General features: G+C 41.8%; 1 protein-coding gene across 2 annotated transcripts in view; it reads left to right on the top strand.

The window, feature by feature from the left end:
- Positions 1–13,880, top strand: part of znf516 (zinc finger protein 516) — a 189,912-nt gene that overhangs the window by 84,512 nt on the left and 91,520 nt on the right. The window lies entirely within an intron of this gene.

Genomic DNA, 13,880 nt, shown 5'->3' with positions numbered 1-13,880 from the left:
TTGTGGTACCACAACAGTAAGAGTAATTCTGTTTGGGGAACTGATTGACTGGGATGTGAAAGGCCCTAGATCTTCTACTGGGCCGTTACCTGCCTCCAGCAGAGAGAGTCTATGAAAGACTATGAAATCGATTACTCTGCTCTCGATAGCCTAGGCTTTTGTGCATTTAAATTTTAAAGGATCCCTGCTTCCTCCAATATCAATGCTGGACGATACGAGCCAAATAGACACCCAGTATTATTTTATTTTTCCATAAAGTTTGCATAATGTTTGAGTACACCCGCCGTCACTTTTGGGCGGGAAATCCTGGAAGTGGAAGAAAATCAGTGAAAAAGATCTCAATGGATTTTGTCTCACACTGTGCTGGCGTCGCACTGGGAAACCAACGTAACTTCAGTGGAAAATCTAAGCTTGAGCTAATGTGGAACCATTCTGCACATCTGACATTACTTTGTTTGCGTCAGGCATAGTTAGAATTTAGCTGATACACCACTACTGTTTCAGAAGATTGCAAGATACTTACAGATGAGAAAGTCAATTAGGCCCATCTTAATTCATCCATCCAGAAAATCCCCACAGTCCCATCACTGATGCATCTAATTGTTTCTTAAACATATCGAGGGTTTTCACTTCCACCGCTCTTCCTGGATGTTCATTCCAAGTGTCGATCACTCTCTCTGTTAAGAAGAACCTTCCTGCTATCAGTTCTAAAATTAGTAGTTTGAACTTGTCCGACTCCCACAATGAAACTCGATCACTCTGTGGCCATTGCCTCCCGAGGTGTGCTACTACTTCCATTTCTTGTCTGTTCATTGGGTCGTTTGTGAATTCAGTGCTAGGTCAAAATGAGCACTGCGTCTCGTCGCTCCTCTTACACCCTGAGCCATGAAGCAGCAATGCATCACAATTGCCATCTCGTGACTCTAAACCGCTAGCGTTTTCCCAGTATATATTCGGTTGATTGAAGTCCGCTGTTAAAATAGCTCTTCTGTTCTTACATAGCCTCCTTATTTCTTCATAGAGCTCAGCATCCTTCTTGTGTTGGACTGGTAGTCCCCAGCATTTCCCCCAGTCTTAGCTTGGATTTTTTTCACGTTCGAGATTTCAGTCCACAACAGTTCATTATGTAGCTTACCATCCCCTCCCCACGCCCTCTCACACACATGGGATCAACTTCAATTCCCTCCCAGTTGTCTATGATATATACTGTTACACTGCCTCCTTTTCTGTCCTCTATATCTTTTCTGAGCACTCTATACCTCTGAATGTTAAATATTTCCATCCTCTGGGTTTAGTCCTGTTTCTGATATTCCAACAGCATCCTAGTTCTCTACTGCCACAAAAGCCTCCAGTTCTGGCATCTTATTACAAATGCTTCTAGCATTCATGTATGAACATTTATTATACATTTGCTTCCTTTAATGGCCTCCAGTGTCTGCTTCTTTCCTGGTCTCCAATTCTACTGCTGTGACATTTCCAAAAGGAATTGCTATAAATTTCTAATTATAATTAAATTACATTACATAGAATTACATTGAATGTACAGCACAGAAACAGGCCATTCGGCCCAGCCGGTCTATGCCGGTGTTTATCCTCTCCGTCTCTCTACCACTGCTCCCTTAAGACGCTCCTTAAGACGCTCTTTGACCATGCTTTTGGTCACCTGTCCTAATAGCTCCTTATGTGGTTCGGTGTCAAATTTTATTTGCTAACACTCATGTGAAGCACCTTGGGACATTCTACTACATTAAAAGCGCTGTAATAATGCAAGTTGTTGTTATGCTGCACACAAGCCTCCTCCCAATAAGTTTCATCTAACCCTATCAGCATAATCTTTCTCCCTCATGTCCTTATCTACCTTCCCCTTAAATGCATCTATCCTATTCGCCTCAACTACTCCTTGTGGTAGCAAGTTCCACATTCCAACCACTCTCTGGGTAAAGAGGTTTCTCCTGATTTCCTATTGGATTTATCAGTGATTATCTTATATTTATGACCCCTGATTTTGGTCCCCCCCACAAGTGGAAACATCTTTTCTACGTCTACCCTATCAAACCCCTTCATAATTTTAAAGACCTCAATCAGGTCACCTCTCAGCCTCCTTTTCTAGAGAATGAGTCCCAGTTTGTTCAGTCTTTCCCAATTGTTATGGTATCTGGTATCATCCTTGTAAATCTTTTTTTCACCTTTTCCAGTGCCTCTATATGCTTTTTTAATAATATGGAGACCAGAACTGTGCACAGTACTCCAAGTCTGGTCCAACCAAGGTTATATATAAGTTTAACATAGAAATGTTTAACCCTAGAAATGAACCCCAGGGCTTGGTTTGCATTTTTATGGCCTTGTTTACCTGCAATGCTACTGTTAATGATTTGTGAATCTGTACCCCATTTGGGGTAATTTTTAGGAGTCAGCACTCCTAGTGAGGAGCTTCACGTGCCAGGGGGACACATCAGTAATTTGGTTGCATGCTGCATGTGATTTTCCTCTGAAAGTTGGAATCTACCCCCACAATCTGAGCTATGTACACAGAAGATTTCTTAGCTCGTGTGTATTTCTTTAAAAATTGGGGTTATATTATTAGTCCTCCATTACCACTGGAAGCAGGGTGATCTGTAGTGTGACACTGGCCCTGATTTTCATCTCTCCCCTCTGCCTTTTAAAAAAAAATAATTCTTGGAATGTGGGCGTTGCTGGCAAGACTGACATTATTATTGCCCATCCCTAGTTGCCCTGAGAAGCTGGTGGTGTAAAGTTTGATACAACTGTGTGGCTTGCTAGGCCACTTAAGAACACAGTTAATAGTCAACTACTATGGGACTAGAGTCACGTATAGGCCAGACTGGGTAAAGACAAGAGGTTTCCTTCTCTAAAGGAACATTAGTGAACCAGTTGGGTTTTTATGACAATTCCACAGTCACTTTTACTGATACCAGTTTATTAATTTCCAGATTTTTTACACTGATTTCAAACTGCCGTGGTGGGATTTAAACACACACTTCTCTGGATTATTAGTCCAAGCCTCTGGGTTACATGTCCAGTAACATAACCACTGTGCTACTGTACCTATATATAGGGTGCACTTTGCCTGACATGACCTGAACCCCGCTTGTATTTCCTGGTTCAGGTTATTAGTACAGCCCCACTCTGCCCCTGGTGTAAGCTTGCACTTTGGGTGCAGAGGAGAGGAAAATGTCCCCCCCCACCACCGTCCACCCCTGTCTTTTGTTGTATGAAGATGACCTTATCACCCCAATAACTTGAGATTCCAGAGACTTGAGCACATAATCTAGTCCGACACTCCCAGTGCGAGTGCTGCACTCTCCGAGGTGCCGCCTTTTGGATGAGCCGTTAAACCGAGGCCCCGTCTGCCCTCTCAGGTAGACGTGAAAGATCCCACGATGCTATTTCGATGAAGAGCAGGGGAGTTCTCCCCGGTGTCCTGGCCAATATTTATCCTTCAACCAACATCACGAAAATCAGATTATCTGATCACTTATCATATTGCAGTTTATGGGACCTTGCTATGGGCAATTTGGATGCCACGTTTCCCTACATAAACAGTGTGTCTATGCTATAATTTGTCACCTCAATATCCAAAAGTGTTTTACCAGATTTTAGAAGGTCAGGGGAGGTTCCTAGATTAGTATTTGACACCGCTATGAGTGCACCTCTGGTGCCCGCCGGCTTTGGGGGGCAAGGGCCCAGCTGATTCCATATGCTGAGCAGCCCTGACCCAAGTGGCAGGATTCAAAGGGCCTATCGGCTGCCTTGTAAAAAGGGGGCCGATTCGCTCACAAACACGGCAGGTTTCCTTTGGGGGTTCCAGGACAGGACCACCCCCACACCCCCCACCCTCCCCCCCCAACCAGGTGGGCCACACATCTGCCGCTGAGAGGGCCGGTTACCCCCTTGTTTCTCCCAACAAACTGGCTGTCCGGTGTAGCCCAGGCCAGGACCGAGGCGATTCCCGGCCTGTGATTCCCTCCTCTCAGCCACGCCCCCTCTGATGTAAGGGGCTGTGTTTAGGGTGGACGCGATGACTGTTAGCTTTAACTTCGATTTCAAAGTTGCCGCTTGTAACGTCTTAAGTGCTTCGCTTATTTCGGGCAGGAACAGCCAGTGAGTTCCAGGGACTTTGTTGTATTGCCCTGCAGTCCAGGTGCTTGTGTTTAGCATCATTCCTGTAGGAGCAACAAATATTACAGAAACCCTTTAAGGGGTAGTATTTCCAGGTAGAGAATTTGCTGAAATCTAGCAGAATCTAACATGCATCTTACACAGGGCATGGCTATGAAAACTAACCCCCACCCAGTTAAAGAGCCCCTCTCACTAAGCTGACCAAGTACAGCAAGCCCTAACTTTATCTGACACTCCGGATCCCCAGATGTTACATACGTTATACCGGCCGTCGCCCATAGCGGGCAAATCTTGTTTGCACAAACACACCTACTATAAGCGGTGGGGACCGCTTATTTTCGGCATTAAAAAAGTGATGGAAAATTACTATTTTGATATTCACCTTGGCGGATGAACTGGCCATGCAATTACATTTACCCCACTATATAAATAAAGTGAAAATTTAAAGTTTCTCTGGCCACAGTTTTTCCCCCACGAAAAATGCTTATTTCTATTTTAGCCAGTGTCTGTCATGAATAGGTGTCAGCGGTGGCTCAGTTGGTGGCATCCTCGCCTCTGAATCAGAAGATCGTGGAGTCAAGTCCCACTCCAGAGACTTGAGCACAAAATCCAGGCTGACACTCCCAGTGCAGTACTGAGGTACTGAGCAGACTAAGGAATTTCACACAAAATGGGGTAGTTTTGACTTTGGATGGAAATGGAAATAAAAATCGGGAGAGATGCTTAGCAGGCACACTATCACACAAAGTCCCAAAGAGCTTTACAGCCAATGAAGTACTTTTTGAAGTGTAGTCACTGCTGTAATGTAGGAAATGCGGCAGCCAATTTGCACACAGCAAGGTCCCACAAACAGCAATGAGAAAATGATCAGATAATCTGTTTCAGTGATGTTAATTGAGGGATAAATATTGGCCAGGACACCAGGGCGAATTCTTCTGCTGTTCTTCGAATAGTGCCATGGGATCTTTTATGTCCACCTGAGAGGGCAGACGAGACCTCGGTTTAACGTCTCATCTGAAAGACGGCACCTCCGACAGTACAGCACTCCCTCAGTACTGCACTGGGAGTGTCAGCCTGGATTTTGTGCTCAAGTCTCTGGAGTGGGACTTGACTCCACGATCTTCTGATTCAGAGGCGAGGATGCCACCAACTGAGCCACGGCTGACACCTATTCATGACAGACACTGGCTAAAATAGAAATAAGCATTTTTAGTGGGGGAAAAACTGTGGCCAGAGAAACTTTAAATTTTCACTTTATTTATATAAAAAAAAAGTTTGAATGGATCACTGCGAACAGGAGATACACATTAGAAATATATCATACAATGCTTTGCCTGATCAATCTTCCTTGTGTTGCAGAGCCAAGGCCGGGCTCAGCTGCAATTGTCCTTCAATAAATGCTCCCTTGCTATCGGTGACAGCAAATCCACACTTCACCATTTCCACGAGCTGAATGTTATGAGCTGCAAAATAAATATTACGGTCTAGTCTGCAATGTTTGCTTCCAAAAAAAATAAAAGTATTGGCTTTCACACTTGTAATATTGTCAACCACTGTGATAAAAATTAACATTTTATAACTTTATGTCAATTTCTAACTCGCAGTATTTTGAAAGATGTCTGCTGATAATAACAGCCAAGTGAAATGTTTTTCTTCCACTTCATGCAAAACTCTCAGTTTATCATTTACAAACATAAATCTAACCAATGTATTCACTCTGAATTTGTAATAATTATACAAAGAAAGCTTTTTCTAAAAGAGCTGGGCAGACCTCCACACTATCTTTACGTGACACTTCAGCCATGCATGTGGTAATGACTATAACAGTGACTTGTGTTAAAGTAGAAAATGCTGGAAACACTCAGCAGGTCACCGTCCTGAAACGTTAACTCTGTTTCTCTCTCCACAGATGCTGCCTGACCTGCTGAGTATTTCCAGCATTTTCTGTTTTCATTTCAGATTTCCAGCATCCGCAGTATTTTGCTTTTGATTTAGTGTTTAATTCATGGCCAATTCTCTTCCAGGAATTCCCACCTTGAAGAAGTTCCGCCCTTCTCTCCGACGGGATTTCCGTTTGTCTCTTTGACCTTGTTCACCTTCACTGCTATCTGTTTCCCTTCTCGTGTTTGATCAGGTATCTACTGAGTTCTGATGAAAGGACACCGTCCTGAAATGTTAACTCTGTTTCTCTCTCCACAGATACTGCCTGACCTGCTGAGTGTTTTCCAGCATTTTCTGTTTTTATTACTTGTATTTAAGTATTGACGGCACCTTAACTATTCTTTAACCCTTTGGTTATTTTTTTCTTGCTCGGTGCATTGCTTGGTCAGCCATTCGAAGACTGAAGGACCATTCATTTAGAAAAAACAAACCTGTTGGTTATCACGACCTGCAATATTGAAAATAAAGGCACAGGGTCAAAAAGTCCAAAATACACTATCAAGATGTTAAATAGTCCAAAATACAACAACAAGATGTTAAATAGTCCAAAATACAACAACAAGATGTCAAATTGTCCAAAATACAACAACAAGATGTCGAATAGTCCAAAATACAACAACAAGATGTCGAATAGTCCAAAATACAATAACATGATGTCAAATAGTCCAAAATACAATAACATGATGTCAAATAGTCCAAAATACAATAACAAGATGTCGAATAGTCCAAAATACAATAACATGATGTTAAATAGTCCAAAATACAATAACATGATGTTAAATAGTCCAAAATACAACAACAAGATGTCAAATAGTCCAAAATGCAATAACAAATTGTTAAATAGTCCAAAATACAATAACATGATGTTGAATAGTCCAAAATACAATAACATGATGTTAAATAGTCCAAAATACAATAACATGATGTTAAATAGTCCAAAATACAATAACATGATGTTAAATAGTCCAAAATACAACAACAAGATGTCAAATAGTCCAAAATGCAATAACAAATTGTTAAATAGTCCAAAATACAATAACATGATGTTAAATAGTCCAAAATACAATAACATGATGTTAAATAGTTCAAAATACAATAACATGATGTCATATAGTAATGTCACTGTATTTGGTTGTTTACAAACGGGGGGTAATTTTGACATTGGGCGATAGTGTAAAGCGGGCGGTATTTAAATCAGCTGCCCGTTGTACATCTCTACCAATTTCCCTTTCCACTGAAGTCACTGGATAGGTCCCTTCTCCACCCCCCCCCCTCCCCCAATCCCATTTAGTATAGGACTCCACTAAGACCAATTGTTCTCATACCATTTAAAATGCTTAACCTAAAGTCAAAGAAACCCTGTCATTTGTAGCTTATATTTAAGTGCACTCTCTAGGTTTTTTAATTTTAACTTTTTCTCGCTGCGTCCCCAAGTTAGTCCTAAATTTCACCTCAATTCTCTCCCCTCTGCTACCAAAAATGTTGGGTTCCTCACCTGTGGGCATTTGGACCCCCCTGGTTCCTCACCCAAGTAACTACTGCTCATGTGTGATTTTGATGGTTAGAGGGTAGATTTTTAATTTACCACCCGGGCTTAAAACTGGTGTAGCAGATCAGCCGCCCGTTATAGAAACTGCCTGATGTTTATTTCCGGTAAAGTTGAAAATCTACCCCTCAGTGTCAGCAGCCTAGTCAATAACCAAAGCTCGATCCTGACCTCAACTACAACAACATCAACTTGCATTTACATAGTGCCTTTAACGTTGTAAAACATCCCAAGGTGCTTCACAGGAGCGATTATCAAACAAAATTTGACACCGAGTCACATAAGGAGATATTAGGACAGGTGACCAAAGGCTTGGTCAAAGAGGTAGGTTTTAAGGAGCGTCTTAAAGGAGGAGAGAGAGGTGGAGAGGCGGAGAGGTTAAGGGAGGGAATTCCAGAGCTTAGGGACTAGGTAGCTGAAGGCACAGCTGCCAATGGTGGGGCGATGGAAATCGGGGATGAGCAAGAGGCCAGAATTGGAGGAACGCAGAGATCTGAGAGGGTTGTAGGACTGGAGGAGGTTACAGAGATAGGGAGGGGTGAGGCCGTGGAGGGATTTCAAAACAAGGATGAGAATTTTAAAAATCTCTTACACACCAATACCTTTTCAGCAAAGATTCATTGGGCAGACATCAGGATTGGGAACGATCGCTGATTTTTTCTCCTAATCCCAGGGCACCAAATTGATTTGTAGTTTCCCCCACCCCTGCCTTGGTTCAGACTGGCCAACTCAGCGCAGATTGAATCTGAACCTACCCTAGTCTGTATGGCTCAGTACCACATCTTGCAAAAAGAAAGAACTTGCATTTATACAGCACCTTTCAAGACCTCAGGACATCCCAAAGCACTTTACAGCCAATGAAGTACTTTTTAAGTGCAGTCACTGTTGTAATGTAGGAAATGCAGCAGCGAATTTGTGCACAGCAAGGTTCCGTGAATAGCAATGTGATGATGACCAGATAATCTGTTTTAGTGATGTTGGTTGAGGGGTAAATATTGGCCCAGGACACCGGGGAAAACTTCCTTGCTCTGCTTCGAAATAGTGCCCAAGAATCTTTTATAACCACCTGAGAGGGCAGACGGGGCCTTGGTTTAAAGTCTCACCTAAAGGACGGCATCTCTGACAGTGCAGCACTCCCTCAGTACTGCACCGAAGTGTCATCCTTGATTTTATACTCTGGAGTGGGACTTAAATCTACTGACTCAGAGGTGAGAGAGCTACCAACTGAGCCATTTACCGTGAATAACTCAGTCCCTAAATATTTAATGAAACATTTCAGCGCATGACTCCTTTCATTGTGTAGTCCCACAAACAATTTCTAATTATTTTGTGGGCCTATTGTGGTACAGAATTGAACTTTCTGCCCTTAAGTGCTTAAATCTGTTTTTATTTTCAAATGAATAGCTTGTTGCATCCTTAGGAAGTTATTTGCTAATAAGTTAGGGTCAAGGGTGTTGACAGAGCAATGGCTGATTGAGCCACTTACTGTATAAAAGGACGAGGCTTTCTTGCTAAAAGAAACCAGTTCAGTTAAATTAGTTTTCATCCGAAAGGCATTAGTTTACCTGCTATGGGTAGAGGACACAATCAAATAGAGTATCCTGATGTTTAAGGAAATGCAGCTAATTCAGCCAAAAAGCCGGCTGAACTACACTAGCCCATTATTTTGGAGGACGACTAAAACTATAATTTACTTCCCAGCCAACTCAATTTTAGTGTTTTGAGAAATGGCTTCAGTGTCTGTTAGAGTTAGTTGTTTGACAGGGTGGAGGAAGTGAGAGGGAAAGCAAAGCTATAAAGACTTTATTGAACAATTTCAACCCATGAGAAAAAAAACTTGACATATATTTTCTCAGATGTAAGTTCTTTCCATGTGTATAATATTAAAATTGAATACAAGACACGTACATGAAAATGGGTTATGTAAATAGTGCTAATGCTGCCAGTTTGTTGTTTGCTTTTTGTACATTTGAACTCATAATGATCATGTTGCATATTTCAGCACCATAAATAAAAGGGACTACATTTCCATGTGGAATCACTTAGTGGCCACAGGATTTGAGCATGGCTTCTATTTTGTTATGGAAGAATTCCAGATTGGTTATTTATGTTGTAATCTTGTGATCATGTAGCTTTCACATATCATGCCGGGCAGTCTTCAAGTGATATAATTGTTTTAGGTAACTTGACCTGTACAGATGATGTAACATCCCAGTACTCTTTCAAGGAATTTGTTTCTTAAAAAACAACCTTGAACTGTTTTCAGGGGAAGGTAATGCACTGGTGCCAAATCTTTCTGGTAGATTCAGTTCTTGACCTGTGTCGTGGTAAGAATTTTGGCCCTGAATCTCCGCTTTGGATGCAATCGGCATTTGGGCGCAAATTGCGTCCGAAAATTGTGCTGGCTGGGTTTTATTCCGAGTTTCCGCTAAAATGCATTAACGTGATCACAAACGTAAAATCTTCCACGAATCAGTGCAATCCGGCAGCTTATCAGAGTGTAGTCGTTTATTTATTTATTTTTTGCAATAAACAAATTCACTGATGTATTTTAGAGTGATACAGTTTTATTAATACAGCTGAAAATGGGTTTATCACAAAAAACAAGCATTTGTAATCAGAATGTCCAGTCTGCCACCTGAGTAACCTGACTTTAAATCACTGAAAATGACTTTAAAAAAACTATACTGAACCATTTACTACTTTCATTGGTGTACATTAGTCATTTTCTTAGTAAATTAATATACTTTTAATATCTAAAAAGCTTTAAACCGTGCCTATTAATGTCTGTGCGTCTAAGAAAACGAGCTTAATATGAAGACCCTCCTCGAACGGCCGCAGGCTCTCACCATTCTGGTTGTTTCTATCGGTGGGGGGCCACATGGCCAGTCATGTGGGCGGGGCCGGCTGCAGCGCAATATTTTTGAGGCAACACAAAACATTGTGGAAACTCGAATCCCGCTGGGTGCAAATTACACCCGGTGCAAATTACACCCTCTGTAAATCGAAATTCTGTGATGCTTTGTGCTGATTCAGTCGGATTGCGCTGAAAAAAACAGCACAATTGGGTGGAAACCCTTGGGCTTATTTTTAATTTACTATTGTTCGAAAGAAAAAGAAAGAACTTGGATTTATATGACACCTTTCACGACCTCAGGATGTCCCAAAGGGCTTTACAACCAATGAATTACTTTTCAAGTGTAGTTACTGTTGTAATGTAGGAAATGCGGCAGCCAGTTTGCGCACAGCAAGGTCCCACAAACAGCAATGTGATAATGACCAGATAATCTGTTTTTTAGTGATGTTGGTTGAGGAATAAATATTGCCCAGGACACCGGGGAGAACTCCCCTGCTTTTCTTTGAAATAGTGCCCTGGGATCTTTTATGTCCACCGGAGAGGGCAGACGTTTAATGTACCACCCAAAGCTGTTTTTTCAAACTATCCTAATAAAGCAGCAGTTCGTGAACTACATGGTTGCATTTGGTGATTCTACTGTCTGATTTGCAGCATTGCAAATATTCCTTTCCCTGATTGGAAGCTGCGAGCACTCTAATTTTATTTTAGAATGATTAAGGGGTTAAATTCCTCTTACTCAAAGACAGCGGTGCAGGAAATGTACTGTGACAAAAGCAGAAAGCAGTATTGTTACTGTGATTCAGAACAAGTTCAACGTAACCACAGGGACTTAGCTACGGGCAAAGAGCAGGGAGAGCGGGACTAATTGGATCGCTCTTTCATAGAGCCGGCACAGACATGATGGGCTGAATGATCTCCTTCTGAGCTGTATGATTGTATGATCTAAAGACTACTACAGGGAAATAGGATTTTTTTTTAAAAAGTGTAAATATCAATGATAGATCGCGCACACAGACTTCAATGTTTGTGAATGAGAGAAGTTGAGCGTTTTAGCTGTGACCGTTAAAAATGGACCAAAAAAGCAACTTTATTTGGTTCTGTTTATCCTCTTCGTGCACTGAAGTGTAGATTGGCATTTTTTAACTTTAAGACCAGGGTCATGCTTTATCCTTGCGGTGCAGCACTGAGAGCTACGTTTAAATTGTCAGAACTCTGAATTCAAAACAAAAATAGGTAAACGCAAGTAAGAGAGTTCAAATGCAACTCATCCGCTTGACGATATGATGCAAACAAAATATCTGATTTTGTAGACGTTAAATGCTTACGGTTATTTTTATTAGCTGTCGCTATGCTGGTTGCTTTTGGCTCCTGGGAGTGAGAGTGAGAGTGGGAGGGGGAGGGGGAGGAGGAGAGGGAGAGGGGAGGGACAATAATAGGCACAATGATGATGAAAACAGTACAAAAAGCTTGCCCAATGATGGATGCAAGATTCTATGATGGCAGCAGGAGAGCCGGATGTTGTAAGCTCGCTGTGTCGTAAATAGAGCCGTGGAAAGCAGCAGGAAAGTCCGGTGTCCAGTATGCATAGTATTGATCACAACTCTGCACGCGTTATCCCAACTGAAATGATTTCGCGGCGTAGAAGCTGTTTATGGGAGATTGTGTTGATCTTTCGCTCTCCGCTGTTCACTCAAGCTTTAAACAAAAGAAAATAAGTTGTAGACAAACGTAACATGGTCGTGTCAGATGTTTTCCTTGCATCGTTTGCTGTGAGTTATTTTTATTTTTGTGTAGGCCCTCCTTTTTGTTGCTATATGCTGATAGGGTGAGATGAAGTAGGGTGGGAGGAGTGGAGCATAAACACAGGCATGGACCAGTTGGGCCGAATGGCCTGTTTCTATGCTGTACATTCTATGCCATTCTGTACAGTTTTTTCATTGATTCTGTTTGTAGAAAGACAATAAATTGACTAAAATGCAGTTTTGTGCCTTATGAGAAGTAGTAAACATAAAGACAGAGCTCAGTAAGGGCCTTTTACATCCCATCGATGATCCTAGAACTTCATCTTAATCAGCAATGGTTTTATAATATGCCTCCATATTTCAATGAGTGCTTCGGTCTAACTTATTTAAAACAATGAGGCCGCACACTTGAGCTGCCAAAGCAATGTACAGTAGAATCCACTTTTATATTTAGGTTGGGGTACCTGGAGAGTGCCAAGTAAATGGAGACCTGTAAACTCCACTTGCTGCTCCCCCCATTCATTCCTTTCTCCCTCATGTATGTATCTAGCTTCCCCTTAAATGCATCTATGCTATTCGCTTCACTCCTTGTGGTAGCGAGTTCTACACTCTCACCACTCTCTGGGTAGAGAAGTTTCTCCTGAATTCCCTATTGAATTTATTAGTGACTGTCTTATATTTATGGCCCTTAGTTTTGGTCTCCCCCACAAGTGGAAACATCTTCGCTATGTTTACCGTATCAAACCTTTTCATAATTTTAAAGACCTCTATCAGGTCACCGCTCAGCCTCTTTTCTAGAGAAAAGAGCCCCAGCCTGTTCAGTCTTTCCTGATAGGTATAACCTCTCAGTTCTAGCTTATTAGAATTTACCGGGAACGCAGCGAGGAAACCAAAGATCTGGGAGGACTATGTCGACAACATAACCTATTCCAAGCATCTTCCCAGATCTGGTGTCTCCTCCCCATCTTAATATCCACAGATTTGGCAACTGTTACTACATGAGAACCAGATATATGCACAATTGGAGCTACTAATGGAATATATTTCAATGGCGGTGTAAATGTGCTGTAAAGAGCATGTTCAATCCGGTGTAGTTGCTTTAACCGGAAGATGAAAGCACCAATGTAAATCACTTCCGCAACCCAATCTCCTAACAATTTATATTTTAGATCGAGCAGTTAAATTCTGCCATTAACGCCTTAGTTTTTTTTAGGCGATTTTGTACTTGCCAAATACAGAACCACATGTGATGAACTACAAATCATTCTGAGTGGATTATGAATATTCTCCTCTTCAGTTGGCTTATGCCCTAACTGTTCCTTGTAAAATGGATGGTATACATTACAGTCTCAATAAGTGATGATCTTTTATTCAAGGTCTCTGTTGCTGACACCGCTGATAACATTTGAGGGCTGATTTTATGATTGCAGAATTTTGATGCACAGAGAATTATTTGCAGTGCTGTGATTTTCTGACCTGCGTTGTTGGTGAGCAAGGTCACATACCAATGGGCGAGCAGTTGGGCAGTTGAAATGGCCCATGGGATTTACATGTATCATCAATGCCATTGCCTTTCCGCTGTGATTTTAAGCTGCTCTTCTGAGCAGGTGAGAGAGAGAGACGCCTGCCAGAAGATAGCGGGATCCTTCTTTAC

This window comes from Heptranchias perlo, chromosome 3 (assembly GCF_035084215.1).
Source record: "Heptranchias perlo isolate sHepPer1 chromosome 3, sHepPer1.hap1, whole genome shotgun sequence".
Lineage (NCBI taxonomy): Eukaryota > Metazoa > Chordata > Chondrichthyes > Hexanchiformes > Hexanchidae > Heptranchias > Heptranchias perlo.
Note: the sequence above shows the minus strand (reverse complement) of the source record. Positions and strands in the feature narration are given on the sequence as shown.